Genomic DNA, 23,215 nt, shown 5'->3' on the forward strand with positions numbered 1-23,215 from the left:
ATTTACATCTAAAGATAAGGTAATAAGGTTCAGAGCTAATAAACATCTAACCAAGGTCAGAGAACTAGCAAATGCTGTAACAGGACACCATCACAGGTCTTCCAACCTCACATTCTTTGCTCTTTCTACTGCCTTTATAGTTTTTTTTTACACTAATTATTATACAAAATGACTTTCCTCTGTATTTGGACACAACATACACAGTTCTTTTTTTTTTCTGTTTTTGAGACCTCAACATACAAATGTCTCTTCCCCATAAAATGTTTTTGTACTTTCTAGCAATAAAGACAAAACAGATTATAAGCCCACACGTGATAAAATTTATTGCAAGAATCCTTCCTGTGGGCAATTATACAGGGGTCTGGGAAGTACTCCCAGACCTTAATGAATAAGTAGCTCAACATCCTTTTACTTAAAATATATATATTAAGTATCTATTATATGTCAGATACTGTTTTCAGATACATCAGATAAGTAAACAAGACAAGACAATAATCTCTACCTTGTAAGTACTTATACTTTAGCAGAGAAAATACTCACAATAAGCAATAAGCGCAATAAATAAGTAAATTATCTATTATGGTAAAAAATCTTCAATCATATGGAGGAGGGAAGTAGAGCAGAGTAAAGAGGATTCAGACTGCAGGGGAAGGGGTGGATATAATTCTCACTGGGAGCTCACTAAGAAAGCAACAGTTTCGTAAGACATGTAGAAGGTTGAAAAAAAAGTGGATATCTGTGAATGTACTATTTTAGGCAAAGAGAACATCAGTGAAATACAAACATGTAAGAGGTAAAGGAGATCACATGTGATGCGATCAAGGAACAGCAAGGAAACCAGGGGCCTGGAGAAGAAACAAGTGACAAGACAGTTGTCGATCAGGTCAGGGGGCAAAAGGGCCTGTAGGGGCACAGTGGGCAATTGGAAGGACCATGGCTTGCCTTTGAATGTGACTGTCCAACACAATGAACAGAGGAGGCTTGGGAGAAGAAATTAGGCCACACCTATTTATGGTTCCTTTCATTTTTGTCTCTCCTACTTTCTGGACAAGTTTAAAGAATTCTGAATCCTAGCCGTTTTTCTCTTTTCTATTTATTCCCTTCCTCTGTATAGAAGGGGAAAGGTGTGGTGAAGGTGAAGGGATCTGGTGAAAGACAGAAAGAAAGAAAACACGATTTTGGTGTTTTATTCTACTTTATATTGCAAACTCTATAATTGAATGCTATGTTTCAAGAACTTCAAAGACGCTAGCAGATTATGAGAAAGATACACCAAAGTAATAAAAATCACGAACTTGAATTATATATGGAACTCAAAAAAAAAGACAAAAATTGGAAAGTTATATCCAAACATCTCAGTGTGCAACCCCTGCAGAAAGTGACCATGCTTCATGATCACATTACTGGTTATGTCATTTAAGGTACCACACTGAGAGAGACCAAGGAGAATAGCTAGTCATAGCCAAAGCTGTGACTTCAGTATCTTGAATTGTGCCAGTTGTTGAATAAAAATGACATTCAACGAAGGCCCACACTACCAATAATTCAGTAACTTTATAATCCAGTCTCGCTTTACAGTGTTGCTGGAAGATGCCCCCAAATTTTCTGTCCTCTGAAAGAAATGTGGTTAAAAAATAACTAAGATCAGAGCAGAACTGAAGGAGATAGAGACACAAAATTTCCTTCAAAAAAATCAATGAATCCAGGAGCTGGTTTTTTGAAAAGATCAACAAAATAGATAGACTGCTAGCAAGACTAATAAAGAAAAAAAGAGAGAAGAATCAAATAGATGCAATAAAAAAATAATAAAGGGGATATCAACACCAATCCCACAGAAATACAAACTACCATCAGAGAATACTATAAACACCTCAACGCAAATAAACTAGAAAATCTAGAAGAAACGGATAAATTCCTGGACACATACACCCTCCCAAGACTAAACCAGGAATATGTTGAATCCCTGAATACAACAATAACAGGCTCTGAAATTGAGGCAATAATTAATAGCCTACCAACCAAAAAAAGTCCAGGACCAGACAGATTCACAGCCAAATTCAACCAGAGGCACAAAAACGAGCTGGTACCATTCCTTCTGAAAATATTCCAATCAATAGAAAAAGAGGGAATCCTCCCTAACACATTTTATGAGGCGAGCATCATCCTGATACCAAAGCCTGGCAGAGACACAATAAAAAAAGAGAATTTTAGACCAATATCCCTGATGAACATCGATGCAAAAATCCCCAATAAAATACTGGCAAACCGAATCCAGCAGCACATCAAAAAGCTTATCCACCATGATAAAGTTTGCTTCATCCCTGGGATGCAAGGCTTGTTCAACATACACAAATCAATAAATGTAATCCAGCGTATAAACAGAACCAAAGACAAAAACCACATGATTATCTCAACAGATGCAAAAAAGGCCTTTGACACAATTCAACAGCCCTCCATGCTAAAAACTCTCAATAGACAAGGTATTGATGGGATATATCTCAAAATAATAAGAGCTATTTATGACAAACCCACAGCCAATATCATACTGAATGGGCAAAAACTGGAAGCATTCTCTTTGAAAATTGGCACAAGACAAGGATGCCCTCTCTCACCACTCCTATTCAACATAGTGTTGGAAGTTCTGGCCAGGGCAATCAGGCAGGAGAAAGAAATAAAGGGTATGCAATTAGAAAAAGAGTAAGTCAAATTGTCCCTGTTTGCAAATGAATGATCGTATATTCAGAAAACCCCATCATCTCAGCCCCAAATCTCCTTAAGCTGATAAGCAACTTCAGCAGAGTCTCAGGATACAAATTCAACGTGCAAAAATCACAGGCATTCCTATACACCAATAACAGACAGAGAGCCAAATCATGAGTGAATTCCCATTCACAATTGCTTCAAAGAGAATAAAATACCTAGAAATCCAACTTACAAGGGATGTGAAGGACCTCTTCAAGGAGAACTACAAACCACTGCTCAACGAAATAAAAGAGGATACAAACAAATGGGAGAACATTCCATGCTCATGGATGGGAAGAATAAATATTGTGAAAATGGCCATACTGCCCAAGGTAATTTATAGATTCAATACCATCTCCATAAAGCTACCAATGACTCTCTTCACAGAATCAGAAAAACTACTTTAATGTTCATATGGAACAAAAAAGAGCCTGCATTGCTAAGACAATCCTAAGCCAAAAGAACAAAGCTGGAGGCATCACACTACCTGACTTCAAACTATACTACAAGGCTACAGTAACCAAAACAGCACAGTACTGGTACCAAAACAGAGATATAGATCAATTGAACAGAACAGAGCCTTCAGAAATAACACCACACATCTACAACCATCCAATCTTTGACAAACTTGACAAAAACAAGAAATGGGGAAAAGATTCCCTATTTAATAAATGGAGCTGGAAAAACTGGCTAGCTAGATGTAAAAAGCTGAAACTGCATCCCTTCCTTACACGTTATCAAAAATTAATTCAAGATGGATTAAAGACTTAAATGTTAGACCTAAAACCATAAAAACCCTAGAAGAAAACCTAGGTAATACCGTTCAGGACATAGGCATGGGCAAGGACTTCATGACTAAAACACCAAAAGCAATGGCAACAAAAGCCAAAATAGACAAACGGGATCTAATTAAACTAAACAGCTTCTGCATAGCAAAAGAAACTAGCATCAGAGTGAACAAGCAACCTACAGAATGGGAGAAAATTTTTGCAATCTATCCATCTGACAAAGGGCTAATATCCAGAATCTACAAAGAACTCCAACAGATTTACAAGAAAAAATCAAACAACCCCATCAAAAAGCGGGTGAAGGATATGAACAGACACTTCTCAAAAGAAGACATTTATGCAGCCAAAAGACACGTGAAAAAATGCTCATCATCACTGGTCATCAGAGAAATGCAAATCAAAACCACAATGAGATACCATCTCACACCAGTTAGAATGGCCATCATTAAAAAGTCAGGAAACAACAGGTGCTGGAGAGGATGTGGAGAAGTAGGAACACTTTTACACTGCTGGTGGGAGTGTAAACTAATTCAACCATTGTGGAAGACAGTATGGTGATTCCTCAGGGATCTAGAACTAGAAATACCATTTGACTCAGCAATCCCATTACTGGGTATATACCCAAAGGATTATAAATCATACTACCATAAAGATACAGGCACACGTATGTTTATTGAGGCACTATTCACAATAGCAAAGGCTTAGAACCAACCCAAATGTCCATCAATGATAGATTGGATTAAGAAAATGTGGCACATATACACCATGGAATACTATGCAGCCATAAAAAGGATGAGTTCATGTCCTTTGTAGGGGCATGGATGAAGCTGGAACCCATCATTCTAAGCAAACTATCGCAAGGACAGAAAACCAAACACTGCATGTTCTCACTCATAGGTGGGAATTGAACAAGGAGAACACTTGGGCACAGGGCGGGGAACATCACACACTGGAGCCTGTCATGGGGTGGGGGGAGGGGAGAGGGATAGCATTAAGAGAAATACCTAATGTAAATGATGAGTTAATGGGTGCAGCACACCAACATGGTACATGCATAGATATGTAACAAACCTGCACGTTGTGCACATGTACCCTAGAACTTAAAGTATAATGAAAAAAAATTCAAGACCTTGTGTGAAACAAAGATCTCAAAATGGTAGGTCACAGCCAAATGTGACCAAGATGTATTTAAGTTGGGGCCGTATCACATTTTAAGAAAATGAACCAGCATATTAAATTTAGTAGGTTTCACATACAAATCTAGATCTCCAGTTTCTCTAAAAAAATTGTAAATTCTAGCAGCACCAGGCCTGTGTTCTTGAATAACAGCAATCAATTGAACCAGATGATCAGCCTAGTGGTTTGCCATAGAACTCACTATTCCCAGGAGCATTTATCATACAGCTTGTATTTTTTTTCATTCTGAGTTTAAAATATACTTTTTTACCTCTTATTTATTTTATGTTATATGCTTACACCATAGTTCCCTAACCATACAGAAAGTGTAATATATACCGACAATTGATTTTTCTCCCATCCACCCACTTCTGTAGGCATCTGAGTTGTCAACCACTGCCCTGAAAACAATTTTTAGTCAAATTAGGCTGCACCAGGCCCGTGTAACCACTAGATGGAGTCTATTTGGCCTTGCTTGTTTCAGCTGCTCCTCAGTGTTTTGATAACCTGATAACCACACCAGAGTTGGTCTACAGACAAAAGGTTTACAGAATCAATCATACGATTTTCTTTTCCAATAGTTTTCAGGGCTAAATGTCACCCTGGTAAAATTTTCCATTATAATTTGTAAATCTAAATATATATGTATGAGAATATGTATGGGAAAACGTATGAGTTCATAATCACTCAAATAAAATGTTATTGGAACTCCAAAACAGAAGGCATTTGATACTGCTATTTCAGGGTTCACCTAGTTTTTATCAACTTCAGGTGGAAAATTATCAAAGAAAAAAACATGTATTATTTTTATGGAATGACACATTCTTATCCTACCATAAATGTCTGAGTGTAGAGTTACAATTTCTATTATTAGCAAAAGGGAAAATATTTTAATATAGGTTGTTTATAATAAATAGTTTTTCAACTGAAGAAAAGTTAACCATGTGCCGTTCACCCAATTTACATTCATCTTTGCACCTTCTTAAATTTGTTTTTTAATTTGTCAATAACTTGATGGTTTTATACAAGGACAGACCAGTAAAATTCATTTTCAGTCTGACATCAAGGGCAATACAGATCCCAGGGGAGCAAGGCCAGCTAGCATGAGGATACTATGCTACCAATGTGTGAATAACTGGGCTGTGAAGGAAGCCTAGAGGAAATGAAATGAATGTATTTATTTAGATATAACAATGTGTGACTCTTCCCACTAGAAATTATATGAATCATTTTGGTACTAATTTAAAGCCATTTTAACACATAAATGTCCTGTCATTGGTTCAATTTATGTAGTATCAGCTGTATGTCCTAAACTGAGGTTAAGTCTACAGATACAAAAATGAGAAGGAAATGGTTTGTCCTTAAACCAAAGAAATCTGGAGTCTGGAAAAAAAATCACATATAGGAATAATAATTGTAAAGAAAATGCAACAACTGAAATTTATATATTATAAAATCGTATGCACACATATTTGGTTTATATATAACATAAATATAATATATAATGCATCAGATAGAAGTAAAAGCTTTAAATTTCAGTTATAAAATGAAAACATATTGCTATGAATAATGAAAACTAAATTAGTAAAAATTTTGCTATCATTCTGGAAAATCTTTCAAAAATAGTCTCTGGGGTAGTATAACTTTGTGACCAAGTGCTCACAGCTCAAATATAAAGATTAGTCAAAACTGGCCAAAAGTATGTTCTACAGAACAAATTAGCACTTGCTTCACAAATCGCAAAAGTGCTCACCTAGGGAAAATCATGCTTGTACGAAAAAAGATAGCTCTAGTTTCCAAATTGTAGTAAAAATGCAGTGATCATGGGCAACTTCAAAACCACGTCAAAAAAACTATGAAAAAGCAGACAGGGAAAGCATATTTTCAAAATGCCACAATGTTACATTGCAAACCCTGGTCTAAACAGTAACAAAAAATAAAACTAATTTAAAAACCAACTATAATATCTGAAGAAACAGATTACTAAAAGTATGGATAAATGAATTGTTCTTGAGAATATGTATAATTTTCATAGAAAGAGTTATATAAAATACTTGCACCTTACTTTTAAACATATTATATTAATCATACACATTTTTGTTTGTTTTCCTTGTACACATACAGACAGCCATTGAAAAGATTAAAATTTTAACTATAATGAATAACTTATTCTTTAGTCCATGCATTAACTATGCATTCAGGTAAATATCTGTGGAAATAATTAGTTATTCTAAAACTGCTTAAGATCTGGAATGATAGTAAAACTATCTTTTTTGGAACAGAATTTTTCAGGAATATAAATATTTTCATATAACATAAGAAGCTTCTAGAAATGTAACATTTTTAGACAGTTACAATTTATTAGATACAGCATTGAAATAATTTTCATTTAAGATGATACTATGCTAAGCCAATTTATTTTGAGATATGTCTCTTAAAACCAGGAAAGTTAGAGATGTTATTTAAAAAAGAAAAATCTTTCTTTTAAAGATAAAAACATTACATTTACACTTACAAGTAAAATGTATTATTATTTATCTAAAACACAGAGGAATACTTATATTTAAGAATGGCATTGTATTAAATTTTTCAAGAAAAATTACAAAATGCTGTCTTACATTCAAAATAGTTATCTGATAGTGGTCTAGAAAACATTTACTAGCACATTTCTTCTCAAATAATTTTCCCCAAATGAAAGAGTAAATACCATTACTCAGAATTATCATTTTTCTCATTACCAGTTTCTTCACACGTGGGTTTCAATCAATATTTAGTCATTTTCAGACTATGTATTCACAAGCAAAGTGAAATAGATAATGATTTAATCCCGTTAGTTCAAGCTCAAAATAATCAATATTTCAATAATCTTTTTGCTTTCAAGACTACTGTTATTTTCAGACTGTAATTTCACAGAAAAGTAGTTAAATCCTATATTTCCCTATGTATATATGCTCATAGTCTTGATAAGGAATATTGTCTTCCATTTCTTTGATACTTATGTTAAAATTTACAAGAAAAATCAGAATTCATCACATCTTGTAAAGCATATTTTGTTAACTTTAAAACAATATTTCTGTGTAACAGTCAGGCCATTGTGGACAGAGAAAATAATTCTATGTCAAGGAGAAGTCCACGGTCTAAAAGAATGGAAAATGTAATTGATGACTGTTATTAACACACAACAGGGCTAGGGTGCATGCAATAAAAAGGAAAGAAAATACATAGACAAAGAATAATTAAGGATTGCATCCACTTTTTACCATTTTAACATCTCTCCACTATAGACATTAATAATTGGGTAATTGTAACTTCCTCTTGCTTTTACTCACTGGAGAGTTTCTGCCAATATCTCTAATCATCACGGCATGTGCCATTTGGCTGAAAAAGTGAAGGCAGTTTAGTATAGAAAGAGAAAACATTCAGGATGAAGAGGGTTGTGAGATGAACTGGAAAGGTATGAAGAAACCATATTAGATATGATACAGAGCCTTGTTCTGCCCATCAAGTTTAGACTAACCCGAAAAACAATGTGCGAAAACTGAAAAATGTTCATCCTCTTTAAAAGTAAATGCTTTCCACATTCTTAAAATGTAATGATTATTGCATAAACTAGAATCAATAATGTAATGATTATTGCATAAACTCGATTATTGTGTAATAGGGGTAAAAATAAATAAGTCTGTTTGAGAAATATTAAGAATGGGGCCACAGTTTGGGTTTTAGCAACTGATTGGAAAGTGATGCCATTCACATTGGACATGTTTAAATTTGAGATGCTAGTGGAAGAACCATGTATAGACACCTACTCGGCAATCCTGCATATGATCTCAACATCAGAAGACAGATGTGGGCTGATGACACAGAACTGAGAATAGCCAGCACTGCCACTGGGAGTAACCATCACATATGTGGCAGAAAAGGCCATTGGCACAGATATAATCACCCAGGCGGGATGTGTAAAATGGAAAGAGAAGGCAACCTAGAAGCAGGTAGTGAAGGGACAGGCAAAAGAAGCATTTAAGAAGGATAATTAGACAAAATGAACACAGGAAAGAAAGGAAAATGAGGGCAGAATGGTATATAGAAGTAAGTGAAGACTGGCAGAGAATGGACAAAAATGTTAGACATAATAAAGAGAGGAAGTAAAATATTGAACACCTATTGGAATTAATAAGAAGAAAGCATTAATTACCTTAGCTAAATGAGGCAGTAGCATATTTTAGAGGGCTTTGGTTATGTGTGTGGTAAGGAAGTTAAAAAGGCATTTTTCCAAACTTAATCAGTGAATGAAAATAGATAAGAAACTAGCTAGTGGTAGAAACATTTATGCATTTTTTTGTTTGTTTTTTGTTTTTTTTTTGAGACGGAGTCTCGCTCTTTTGCCCAGGCTGGAGCGCGGTGGCGCGATCTCGGCTCACTGCAAGTTCCACCTCCCGGGTTCATGCCATTCTCCTGCCTCAGCCTCTCAAGTAGCTGGGACTACAGGTGCCCACCACCACGCCTGGCTAATTTTTTGTATTTTTAGTAGAGACGGGGTTTCACCGTGTTAGCCAGGATGGTCTCGATCTCCTGACCTCATGATCTGCCCGCCTCGGCCTCCCGAAGTGCTGGCATTACAGGCGTGAGCCACCACGCCCAGCCCATTTATGCATGTTTTTAAGAGAAAGAGCCAGCAGTGAGATAGGTATAAGATAGATTAACAGTACAAGAGCCCTAAAAAGAATTGATAGAATGGCTGCAGGAGACCAAAGAAAGATTAGCTTCTATTTTAAAAGGAGGGAAAGAGAAAACAATGGGTGTGGATACAGGCAAGTCTGTAGGTCTGGTGATAATAAATTTATATAATCATCGCTAGGTTTGAATCAATGTACGCTGTTAAGCTTGAGGCACAGAGGCAGGAAAGCCAAAAGTTTAAAATGGCCTTTGGAGGGTAAAAGAGAAACTTATTCGAGAAACGCTAAAGAAAAAAAGAAAATGCAGCATTGAAGTCCCAGTGGACACTGGAGACCATAAATTTATATTAAATCTATATTTGTAGTTATGTGACTTTTCTTTAACAGGATTCAACATATCAGATACAGTAATGAAGATAATAAGAAATTGGATTGACCCAGATCTGGAGTTTTGCCACAGAAGTGAAATGGAACAACAATATGCAGGAGAAGTGAGGATACTGGTAAGAGACGAGTTGTGTGGTTAAACTAAAAAACCTAACCCGGATAACAGAAAGGTGAACACAGAAAAGACCCTTACCTAGTGACCACACAGCATCAAAATCGTTTAAAATTAGTATTTCATGAGGCCAACAAATATATTAAAAAGTGCTCAACATAACTAATCTTTAGAGAGATGCAAATCAAAACCACAATGAGATACCATGTCACACCAGTCAGAAAGGCTATTATTAAAAAATCAAAAAACAACAGGTGCTGGTAAGGCTGTGGAGAAAAGGGAACACACATACACACAGTTTGTGGGAATGTGAATTAGTTCAGCCACTGTGGAAAGCACTTCGGAGATTTCTCAAACAACTTAAAACAGTAGTACCATTTGACCCAGCAATCCTATTACTCGGTATATACTCAAAGGAAAATAAATATTTGGTAGAAAATAAATCATTCTACCAAAAATATACATGGACTCGTATGTTCCATCATTGCAGCACTATTCAAAATAGCACAGACATAGAGTCAACCTAGATACCCACCAATGGTGGACTGGATAAAGAAAATGTGGTACATATACACTACGGAATACTATGCAGCCACAAAAAAAGAACAAGATCATGTCCTTTGCAGCAACACAAATGCAGCTGGATGTCATCCAAAGCAAATTAACACAGAGACAGAAAACCAAATATGGCATGTTCTCACATGTAGGTGAGATCTAAACATTGTGTACATATGGAAATAGAGACGAGAACGATAGACACTGGGCACTGGGGACTATAGAGAGGAGAGGGTGGGAGGGGGGTGAGGGCTGAAAACCTATCAGGTACTATGCTCATCTGAACAACAAACCTCAACAACACCCAATTTATCCATGTAATTAACCTGCACATGTACCCCCTAAACCTAAAATAAAAGTTCAAAAAAATACCTGTGGTATTTAAATAGGTATTGTGTCTAAAAATGCATGCTATCTAAAAATGTAGTTTTATTGCACTGTATAACGTGAGAGGTTTAAAATAGACACTCTAAAAGTTATATCCTAATTTACATATATTCTCTATCCTTTCTCCACCTTCTATCTACCAAAAAAGCAAAACTGTAGGATCCTCTCATGTATCTGTTTCCAGCTAGCCTTCACAAAGTCTTCCTTTAATCTTTTGGAAATTATATCCATGATTGCCCGTTTCCCCTCTACCATTCACCCCAGGATTCAATTTATCCCACTTCAGGAGATATTTCATTGAATCTGCTTTTCTCTAACACTAACATTTCCAGTAATTTTTAATTCACATTCATTTATTTCCCTCCCTTATGAGTACTGCAAGAATATTGATTTTTTTTTTTACTGCAAATGCATTGTATTTCAACTATATTATATGTTAAGCAGTTGGGTGGCCAGACTGGAACCCAAACACCACTCAGAAAAGTACTATTGATAGATATATAGAGAAATCGAGTACAAATTCCTATTTAAAATTTTTCAAATGATTTTTTAAAACATAACACAATTCAAAGTTGATTACTTTCTGTACACTTCCTAGAGTATTTGTAAAGAAAATATCCGAAGTGCTGAAGAAAGCTTTATTACATATAAAAAATATATAACCCACCTGGGCTAAAATGAAAAAGAAAATTCAACTATTAGAGAGGTAACTTTTCACAGTTATGCATTCACATATACAAGCATTCTGAAAAATCTAGCATAATTGTGTGGCTAATGTACACACTTTCCCAAATGAGTGTTCGAAAAGGTACTGAATCTACTACACTCTATTAAAAAAGGCTATTCAATTCAACACGAGTTTATGTAAGTTATCTAGATAAGGTTGTATTCCTTCAGTGAACATAATATGATAGTATGATAGTAATAACTGCCTCACATATTTGTTTATACAATAATAAACATGCAAAATGTGAAACAAAGTTGTTACTTTAAAACTATCACTGTTGTCTGCTATATACACTTCATTAAAGGGCTAGCAAATAATATTTTTTAAAGAACATTAATTTCTACTGTTAATGAAGGCCAGATTCCTTTTCTCTTGATCTAATAAATTGTTTATTGTAGTGTTTCTCAAAGTGGAGTCTGTAGAGATATTCTCGGGGCCCATGAGTTCTCCGTGAGAATTTTTTAATGTTGTGTTTTCATTTTGATATAATTAAAAAATAATAGGCTGGGCACGGTGGCTCACGCCTGTAATCCCAGCACTTTGGGAGGCCAAGGAGGGCAGATCAAGAGGTCAGGAGATCAAGACCATCCTGACCAACATGGTGAAATCCTATCTCTACTAAAAATACAAAAATTAGCTAGGTGTGGTGCCATGCACCTGCAGTCCCAGCTACTCTGGAGGCTGAGGCAGGAGAATTGCTTGAACTGGGAGGTGGAGGCTGCAGTAAGCCAAGATCACGCCACTGCACTCCAGTCTGGGCAGCAGAGCAAGACTCCATCTCAAAATAACAACAACAATAATAATAATAATATAGCATACTCTGGATTATCTGAGCACTCATGCAGTTTCACTGTTTATTTTTTATAATCTCATGCAGAATAAGTAAAGGTCAGATAAGGTTATGGCACACTGTATAATCAAAGGCTCTATGGAAGTTCAATTACTAATACGTGACAAGAGAATTGAGGCATCACAGGGAACATGTCACCGAACTCAAAGCCCCAGGGTCGCAGCATCAAACACACTTTACAATCAGTCATTCAGCTCCAGTAAAGCAATATCATTCATTATAGTAAATTAATATTGTCATATTGAGCTTGATTGGCTTTGTGGGTTTGTTCTTACCCTGCCTATAACTCAGATTTGGCTTTATATATGTACTAAGCTGTAAAAAGAGAACATTAAGGCCTAGGCTTAGTAACACACTAAAATAAAAATAATTTAAGTCAATACCAAAAGTGTGTAAAAATGTTTTGCCTTTATAAAGCATTTATATGCCTCACTATTTCATGAAAAAAAAAAAAGCCAAATTGGTTTCTTAGAGGCTTTTTTCTCTTAAAGAAAGACAAATATAAAAGATGCAAAAGATGTCGACAGGAATCCTGCTGCATTGTTTAGATCAATTCTGCCGTGATTATTTAATCAAAGTTTTAATTAAGCAAACACCCCCAGTACTTCCACAGGCAGTACATAAAACATGACAACTACCCTGACTACACCAACCACACTTCCCAGGATTGGGCAATGTTCCTGTTAACGTTTACGGTTTCTTTGATCAATACATACTGAAAGCCAATCAATATAATGTGAAGGTCTCATAAAGAACTTGCCAAATATCCCAGGAATGGTACAAGGACATGAGATCATTGCAATAGCTGGATCAGTTTTAACAACATCTACATCACTCAACCAAAGGAGCCGTACACATTTAAAGAGAAGAAAAATTCACAAATATAGTGCATACACTAGTAACTAATAAACAAAACAAACATAGATCATCGTATGTGCCAAGAATTTATGACAAATATTCTAAAATATATCAAATTTCCCATAAAACCTATCCATGATAAAGTTAATATTATTCAGCTTTGTAATGGAAATGAAATGCTTTTAAATCAAGTATGGCATGAGAAAATGAACAATCAATATCTCCAAGGTCTCTAATCTTGATAATAATTCTAATGAATGCAATCTATATTGATTCATTCAAATTCATTTACTTAACTATTACATATATCTACACTGTGCACAAATGTGAGCATAAAACTTCCAAATGAATTAAAATAATTTAGTGGCATCATTTTTCATAGCTACATATTTATCTATTTCAAAAAAACCTTATATGAAAAATACTTTGTCTTATATATTCAAAATGTGATTCTAATATATTAATTTGCATCACTTTAGCCACTCAGTGTCCTTCAGTTTATGTCAGTTAGCTTTATCCTCTACTTGTTATGAAAATTATGCTAGGTTAAATGATTTTATAGTTTCATATGTTAATTTTTAAAGGTAAGAAACAGAAAATTGTTGATGCATTCAGCTGTCTTTACATTGCTGTATAACAGGCACAAGTGTTCATTGTGACCAGCTCTCCTCACTTCCACTTGTAAGGACATGTTTTTTTCTTCTTCTATTCTCTTCCTACTAAACTTTGACTGCCTGTCTCCTTCTTTTATTCTCCAACAATCTTTCTATATTGTTTCCTACTTAATTTGTCTTATTGTCCTAGAACTTAAGCCAACAAAAGCAGTTGGTTTTGTTCTCAGGGTGCACATTTTCATTATTAACTATGTCAAATCCACCTCTTGGATAAATCTTCTGCAGACCTTCAGGGGACACCTGTGGAAGTGTCACCTATATGTGGGGCACACACTTCTATTTTTATTACGTGACCCAGCTTCTACATCACCTCCACAGTGAAGTGTTGCGGGAAGTCAGGGACCCCAAATGGAGGGACCAGCTGGAGCCACGGCAGAGGAACAAAAATTGTGAAGATTTCATGGACATTTATGACCTCCCTAATAATACTCTTATAATTTCTTACACCTGTCTTACTTTAATCTCTTAATACTGTTATCTTCATAAGCTGAGGATGTACATCACCTCAGGATCACTGTGATGATTGCGTTAACTGTACAAATTGATTGTAAAACATGTGTGCTTGAACAATATGAAATCAGTGCACCTTGAAAAAGAACAGAATAACAGTGATTTTAGGGAACAAGGGAAGACAACCATAAGGTCTGACTGCCTGCGGGGTCAGGCAGAATAGAGCCATATAGCATAGACAGCCTATAAATAGACGTGCAAGTAGGGAAGATATTGCTGAATTCTTTTCCTAGCAAGGAATATTAATAATTAAGACCCTGAGAAAGGAATGCATTCCTGGGGGGAGGTCTATAAACAGCCGCTCTGGGAGTGTCTGTCTTATGCGGTTGAGATAAGGATTGAAATACGCCCTGGTCTCCTGCAGTACCCTCAGGCTTATTAGGGTGGGGAAGAAACCCCATCCTGGTAAATTTGAGGTTCTCTGCTCTCAAACCGTGTTTTCTGTTGTTTAAGATGTTTATCAAGACAATACGTGCACAGCTGAACATAGACCCTTATCAGGAGTTTTTGATTTTGCCCTTTGCCTTGTGATCTTTGCTTTGCCCTTTGCCTTGTGATGTTTATTAGCCTCAGAAGCATGTGATCTTGTTCTCCTTTTTGCCCTTTGAAGCATGTGATCTTGTGACCTACTCCCTGTTCTTGCATCCCCTCCCCTTTTGAAATCCTCAATAAAAACCTGCTGGTTTTGTGGCTCAGGTGGGCATCACGGTCCTACCGCTATGTGATGTCACCCCCAGCGGCCCAGCTGTAAAATTCTGCTCTTTGTACTCTTTCTCTTTATTTCTCAGATTGGCTGACACTTAGGGAAAATAGAAAGAACCTATGTTGAAATATCGGGGGTGGGTTCCCCCAATAGTGAAGGCTTCTCTGAACTGCTGTGGCCAGGTTGGTCTTTTCTCCATGCTACACATGCACAAAGCTTTGTTGTTACATTATCACACTACCATTCAGTAGCTTTTGTGTATTTCTCACTGGGCAAACTATAAACTCTTGAAATTCAGGAATCATGTTTTAATTCATCTTTATGGCCCCACTGCCTAATTCAATAAATAATACACAATAAGCATTCAGTATGTGTCTGAGGAATACATCACTGAAGCCTTTGTTCTTAATCTCTAGCATGCCACCTATGAGACTTCAATTTCAGGTATTATTTACTTCCCTGGACTTATAATTTATTGACATTAACAGGTTACAATTATTTACGTGTAAGATCTGATATTTATTTGGCCTGTGAAATGAAAGAGTACTTGTGGCAGGAACTCCTAACTCCCCATCAAGATGCCTCCACCTACACTACTTTCTCCAGCCTTCCTAGCAGCTGATGGCCAAATGGGATGTGTGTAGAAGGCATATATGATATTTCTCTGTGTGGATATTAAAATAGCATGTCCATTCCTCTATATCCTCCTCCACCTTCCCAAGAGTTGGGATATACATATCTTTGCCACAGCTTCAATGATGCAGATGAAGGCAATGAGCTAGAAGATGAAGGTACAATAAGACTTAATAATCTTGGGTCATGCCAAGCTAAACCTCATAATCTTTAGATTATTATAAAAGACAAATGCATTATTTAAAAAATTAAGCCACTATTTTACTGCACATCCTTATTTTAGCAGCTTAGCCTTTGACCTAACATTTAAAAATTTGGGTGGAGGTGGGGATAGTGTATCAATTATTAAGTAAATGTTTAATTATGAAAATCATCCTTAAAGTATATGTGGGTATGTGAAAGAAAGAGAACTAAAATACTTACAACAGATAATCTTCTTTTCCCAGAATTCTACTTGAAAATTATACAGAAACAATTTCTTAGAATGCTCACAAAAGACCTGAAAACATGGGGAGGAAGCAGGGCATTTACAGGTAACTGCTGCATAATTGTTTCAGTCAGACTTCTTTCAAACACACTGGATGTAGCCAGGGATCCAAGTCCAGGCACATACACAGAATAGCTTCCAGAATCTCATGGTACAAACTGTATCTATCCTATCCCTTAACTTCCCACATGTAAATAAATACTGCTGTTCTAAGGGGATTTTCGTTATGGGGTGCTGATTCATTTGTCATCTCCTTGTTTCCAATCTTACCTACTACAGTCTCTTCATCTTCAGAGATGCCAAAGTGATTTCTTTGACAATATGGAGCTTCCCATCATCCTTGGAATTAGATACAGTCTTGACCATGGCCTGCAAGGTTCTATATGATCTGACTCCTGGATACTCACCTAACCTCACTTTCTACCATTTTCTTCTCATGAGGTATGAGTCCTCATGGCTTTTCCAATGGTCTGAATCTACTCTTGTTTCAGAGCCCTAATACAATTTTCACTCAAATATTCACATTGTTCCTATCCCACTCTTTATTTGAGTCTATACTCAAATGTCATTTCATAAGTGACAAGTACTTTCCCTGACAAGCCTATCTCAAATGGCTTTTATTATATCTCTAGCCTTTTATTGTTCTTCACTTATACCTCATTTATATTGTATTATCTTTTTATTCATAGTACATATTCCCAACTAGAATGCAATTTTCTTAAAGATTATTTTATGCACTACTGAAACCCATGGTGTCTCTAGTAGTGTCAAATATATATTATGTGTTCCACAAGCACGTTTTCAATAAATAAATTTCACACTGTGATCATTCTAGTCCAAGAAAATAAATTCAAAGCAGATGGCCTGCAGATTTTCAGGTAACTTTCTAAAAGACCAGGGTTTAGCCACCCTGAAGATAATTCAAATCTAGCAAGAACCTATCAATGAATGATAAATGCATTAAGCAAATGTAAGAATAAAAGCCATGGATCAGACTTCCAATTTCTAAAATGGCAAAGTAAGGTAAATGTTTTAATTAGGGCTTTAAATGAGACAGCACACAGACCTTCAAAGTCAGAAAATGAACTAAAATGAGAAAGATTCTCACCCTGTTTAAAAATAAAAATTCCTAATATATAAAAACAAAAATCACAATGTGATGGCAAGTGATACTTTTGGAAATAATCATTTATCTTAGATAATGATTAGATTTTACTTTCTTATAAATGAATTATTAAATGTTTATTCACAAACTCATTCACTACATAATATGACTCCATGTACTATGAGGCCTACATTAGCTACTGTGTAGGTGAAAAACGGAATAAAATATTACCCTTATCTCAAGGAACTTTTTCTCTGGTAGGAAGATCACGTAGGTACCCTAATAACTGGATTTAAAAAGCAATAATGAACCAGTACATTAGGAGAAGGTGTAAGCAACGTGCTCTGGACTTCAAAGAGTGGTAAAATAGTTTCTGGTATCGGGGAGAGTGAAAAGAAGTGAGTTTATACTTCCAACAGCAGTCTTGATTTCATGGACAATATAATTTCTAAAGATCTGGCTGAGAATATTCAGGGGATTGGTTGTATTGTTGCTCTTTTGGATTGAGTTTGAAATAATCTTTAGACACTTATAATTGTGAATAAATAGGGAAACTAGGAAATACTAAATTGTTGTTTCATCATTTAATAATTCCCTATACTTTCTATTAAAATTTGTCTAGTGCTTCTTTATATTGAGTCCTCTCAAAATTTAATCTAAATTTTAGTAAGTTGTAAAGTACTTTAAACCAAAGTTTCAGTTACAATTTTGATAAAAATTTAAGTCAGTATTTAGCATATACTCATCTATTTAAAATGAAATACAAGTCTTTCTGCTTGTGTACATTATATGTACACAAGCATTATACAATATATACATTATACATGCATTATACAACATGGCTCACAAAAACATATGGTTGGGTCAGACCACTTAAAATCAATGTAACTAGAACCTTTTAACATTAATAAATGCATTACCACAGCATCATCTTCTATAGATCCTTAAACGCCGGCACTGGTGCTTCCTGTTGCATAATATTCTACTGGCAAGCTTTCATTTCCAAATTTGCTTTCAAAGAATGGCCAGTAGAGACTGAGAGAGTGTAGACCTTAACGTTAATTATTTTTTAAAGAGGGCAAATGTCTTCTCAACTTTAGATTCCTAAAATCATTTAACTCACCAACAGCTCACTAAAGAATCTTTATTATTTTTGTTAAGGTTTTCAAATATTGGTAAGGTCTCCTCTTTAATTGTGAGAATGTCTGTCTCCAAAACTTCAAAACATGGCATGCTAACAATCCAATAGAAAAATTACTGGACAAAAGATATTAATGGCACTTCAGAAAAGAGCATCAGCATTTGGTCAGGTGTGGTGGCTCAAACCTGTAATTCTAACACTTTGGGAGGCTGAGACAGGAGGATTGCTTGAGCCCAGGAGTTTGAGACCAGCCTGGGATATAGCGAGATATCATCTCGGCAAACATAAAATAAAACAAAATAAAAGACAAATGTCCATTAAGCACAGGACAAGAAGTTCAACTTCATTTGTCATCAGGGAAAAAAAACTTAAATCACAATGCAATACCACTATGCATTCACTAGAAAGGGCAAAATTCGAAAGATCTGGAATTGTCAACACTGTGTTGACAGCTAGCATTCTCATAAATTGCAGATAGAAATATAAATTAGTGCAACCACTCTGGAAAATTGTTTGGCACTATCTACTCATGTCCAACGTGGGCATACCCTATGAACAATTCATCTCATTCCTAAGCACATCCCCAACACAATGCATAAATATTGTCAACAAAATTTGTGTACACATGTATTTATAGCAACACTATTTGTAACAGTCCCAAACCAGACATTACCCAAATAACCAAACTACAACCTCTTGCAATGAAATGAATGAAACTCATCACCAGAAAGTTGAGTGAAAAAATCCAGACACAAAAGAGTACATTGTATTACTCAATTTGTATAAAGCTCAAAAGCAGGTAAACCTTTAGATGTCTGAAGAGCAATCATGTGGGGGCTGAGGATGACTAAACAGAGGCATAACAAGGGCTTCTGGGGGCCTGGAAATATTCTGTTTCTTTGTTGCTTACATGGAATTATCCTGTTTGTGAAAATCTAACAAAATTTATTCTTGTGATCTGTTCTCCTATCTGAATATATATTATATATCAATAAAAGTTCAAAAATTGCATGCCAGGAAAAGAAATGCATGAACGACTATAACTTCTATTTCATACTAGCATCATTCCCCTATTTACCAAGCATGGAAAAGGTAATTTAACTTACAGAGACACACTTTTTAGTGGCACTGACTATAATATAAATAAAGTTTTTTTTTTTTTTATTTAAGAAATTTAAGGAAAGGAAACTGATAATACAAGCCACTGCATCCTTTCCCCTGAACAAAGACAACCATTGACAGGGCTGAATTTCTGCAAGTCCTGGTTTTTGTGTCTTAAGTGTTTGCTTAAGGAAATACTGATGTGACAGATGAAAAAATGTCAGATTATCTTATTCTGACATATGTCTGAGTAGATGGAATACATACTTTGAAGAAAATATCCTACAAGGCAGGGGTTGGAAGGAAGAATTCTCATGGGACATGGCCCTTGATTTCAGAATAATTTTCTCCTCTAAATTATTTTAGCTTTGTAATTACAATTACTGCCGTAATTATGCTTCAAAAAATTACCTTAAGATAATAGGAATTTGCAGTTTGAATTAAATCAGGAAAATTTAACACATAATTGGTTTTATCAATTTTCCCAGTATACATGTATTCGTGAAAATTGCCTAAATGCCCTTCAGGGGTCACATTCTTATTTAGTGAATAAATACATAAAAATTCATAATTGTTGAAATAAAAAACAGAGCACGCTTGCCACACACAGAATTAAATTCAAAATAAAATTAGTGATGGTGAAACTAAATATGAAGATACTTTAAAATGACTAGTACTATATATATAACATATACATACACATACAAATACACTCTCACACATACCTTTTATTTCACTGAGGCTTAATGTAATGACTAACTTGAAAAGAGCTAACAAGAGCAAGGATACAATAAAAACATACATGTCCTCTAGGATGCAGATCTTCTGAGTTATAAGTGTGGGAAATCCAAGGAGGATATATTCATCTTGAACTACCAAGCTGAATGTAAATAAATTAAGATCCTTCACAGATAGAAATGGAATTTACTTGGAAAGATAATCCAATTCCATTACTGATACAATTTAAATCTAAGACATTCCTGCAGTAAAAGAAGCTAGAGTCACTTAGAAATTTCAAAAAGTATTTCATTCATTTATTCTTTCATTGACTCATTCATCATTCAACAACTATACACTACATGCAAGGCACCATTCTGCAAACAAATACAAAGTCACTGCCTTCATGGAACTTACATTCTAGAAGAGAAAATGACACTAAAAAAGACAGATAAATAAAATGTAAGGAATGATACTAATAAATGCTAAATTTAAAAGAAAGTGAAAAAATGAATTTATGAAGTGGTGTGGAAAGGAACATTTGTATAAACACAATGGTCAGAAAACATCTCACTGAGAACATAACATTCAGGTAACATAGACCATAAGATATCTGGAGGAAAAATTATTTCAAGTGGAGGGTAGGCAATCGGGATAATTTCAGGCATTAACTCTTCCAGAAATCTCCCTAGACTCCATTTACCTCTGGCAAAGTTGGCTGCCTTCACATGTGTTCCTACAGAATATAACATTAACCCCTGTCATGACCCTTATTCGGTTATATTGAAATTGCCTGTTTACATGTTTTCTTATCTCTTTGACAATAGGAAATGGATTCATTTACTTTGTATCTCTAATTCCTATCAGGGTTTGGCATACAAGACTAATATTCGTTGAGTGAATGATGGATCTTGAACTAGGCCCAAATCTCTGTACAAAAACCTTAATAAAGGGTTATTTAAAATATTTTCAGATCTATAGAAAAAATGATAGTTTTAGAAAACCTCTGCTTCTGAATCATTCTGTAAAATTTTCAGATCTTTCGTGTTGCTAAGACAAGGTAGCCTGTCTTATTGGCTCATTAATCAAATAAGAAATACAGACTAATTTAATCAAGTATTATCTAGCCAGAAACTTCTGGTAGAAATGAAACATGGGAGAGTAAAACAAGTAATGTACAAAGGCACTTCTTTTTGTTTGTTCTCAGTGGAATTACCCATTAAATCCTTCTTTCTCTGTCTTCTCTACTTAATAAAATAAAGGCCACAGGGAATCAGAAGCAAGTAATCAAAGTAGCACACAATGCTTCTCTCTTTCCTAACAGTTCTTCCTTTAGTACTTTAGAGAAGAAAAGCCTGGGGAATCAGAGGCTGTCAGCAGGTGAGAGAAACAGTCCTTTTAACTACTTTGATGTCAGGCTAAACTGAAACCAGGGAACCAGCACAAACACAGAAAGGGTTTGAAAGATGAGTTAGCAGAAAAGCTTCTCAGCAAAACATATGTGTATAATTGTCATATACACTTATGTAATTAGTTAATTGAAAACCAACAACAGAAAATGAGAATGTCAACAACTCTTCTTATTTTAGGTTTCTCTAAAGCTTTTTCCTTGACTCCGATGTTTGATTATGTATCAAATTAAATATGTGGATATAGGTAATATTTTTACAATATGTAAGTAAACTTACATATTTGTGTACCAATAAGAATTTGCCAGTATTTTCATGAGAGTGCAGCAATATGCCAAAATCACAGGCACAATTTTTAATCATAGACTAAACCTCTTCTAAGCTGAAAATGCAATCCTAAAAACATAGATTATAATAGGTTTTCAGGAAATCGACATTATCTCTTATAATGGAACGCAGCCTCATAAGAATAACAAGCTCATTTGGTAACACAGTGCCTTTCTAACTCATCCCAGTGTGAGAGCCGTCTCTCTATACTTAATCCCAAAAATACAGTTTTCAGTTACAGACCAATAAAAAATACCAAACGATATATTGCAGCATTATTTTGCTTTTTTCTGTCTTGAGCTGCCCAGCATTTGAACCCCATTCTTATTAGATTGAAATTCCCCTTGTTTGCATCCTAGAGGGAGACAGAGCCCCAGTTCCTACTATTAAATCAAAAGAGGACAAGAAATTTCTTCCCCACTGCCTCATTGTTTAGGCAAGTCACCTAAGTTTGGCCGACTAGTGCTGTATGATAGATGCCTTCACAGCAATGACTTGACTTCACCATACCCTGAGAAAGACCCTGTATGACAGGCACACCCGAATATGTGTTCAGAGTTCTGAGCTAGGGAATACAAATCCAGCAGTGGCCAATCCACACATCCATTCCTTATTTCTGAGGAATATGTCAGCCCTATCCCGTCTGGGATCGAGGCCCTTTGCTTTAGGTTAAATGGAAGTTGCCAGGTGGAGACTGTTAGGGGGATGGTGCTAAGTGAAGATGCTATAGAAACTGCGTGCTTTTTGCAAGTCGTTCAGTTCTCCTGCCCAGCCTACCACCAGTGGCCTCTCCCCTGGATGTAAGGCTCCAGTAAAACCCCATGCCTTGTATGGGGCTCTGGGCCTCTTCTTTGGCCTCTTGAACCTGGTGCCATCCCCACTGGAGTCAATAGGGGTTCGGCACTACAGATGTTCCTACTCTGTCTTTCAATGTAGAAGACTGACTCAAGGCAGCAAGTCTAGTTATTGGACAGTTTGTGGGTTCTCCTTAACTGCTCGCTTCTGCTCTTTCTCCCTTCGGGTTTACCATTTTTCTAAGCCTGGCTCTTCAGTCTTCCCTTTTCATAAGGTCTTTTTTTTTATGTTTAAATCAGCTGAGGTTGGAATTTGTTGCTACAACCAGGCTGATACCCAGCCTAGCAAACTGGTCTAG

General features: G+C 35.6%; 1 protein-coding gene across 1 annotated transcript in view; it reads right to left on the reverse strand.

Moving 5' to 3' along the window:
* The window catches only part of ACSS3 (acyl-CoA synthetase short chain family member 3), a 165,512-nt gene that overhangs the window by 107,297 nt on the left and 35,000 nt on the right, over window positions 1-23,215 (reverse strand). The gene's annotated exons all lie outside the window — the stretch shown is intronic.

This window comes from Nomascus leucogenys, chromosome 10 (genome assembly GCF_006542625.1).
Source record: "Nomascus leucogenys isolate Asia chromosome 10, Asia_NLE_v1, whole genome shotgun sequence".
NCBI classification, from domain to species: Eukaryota; Metazoa; Chordata; class Mammalia; order Primates; family Hylobatidae; genus Nomascus; species Nomascus leucogenys.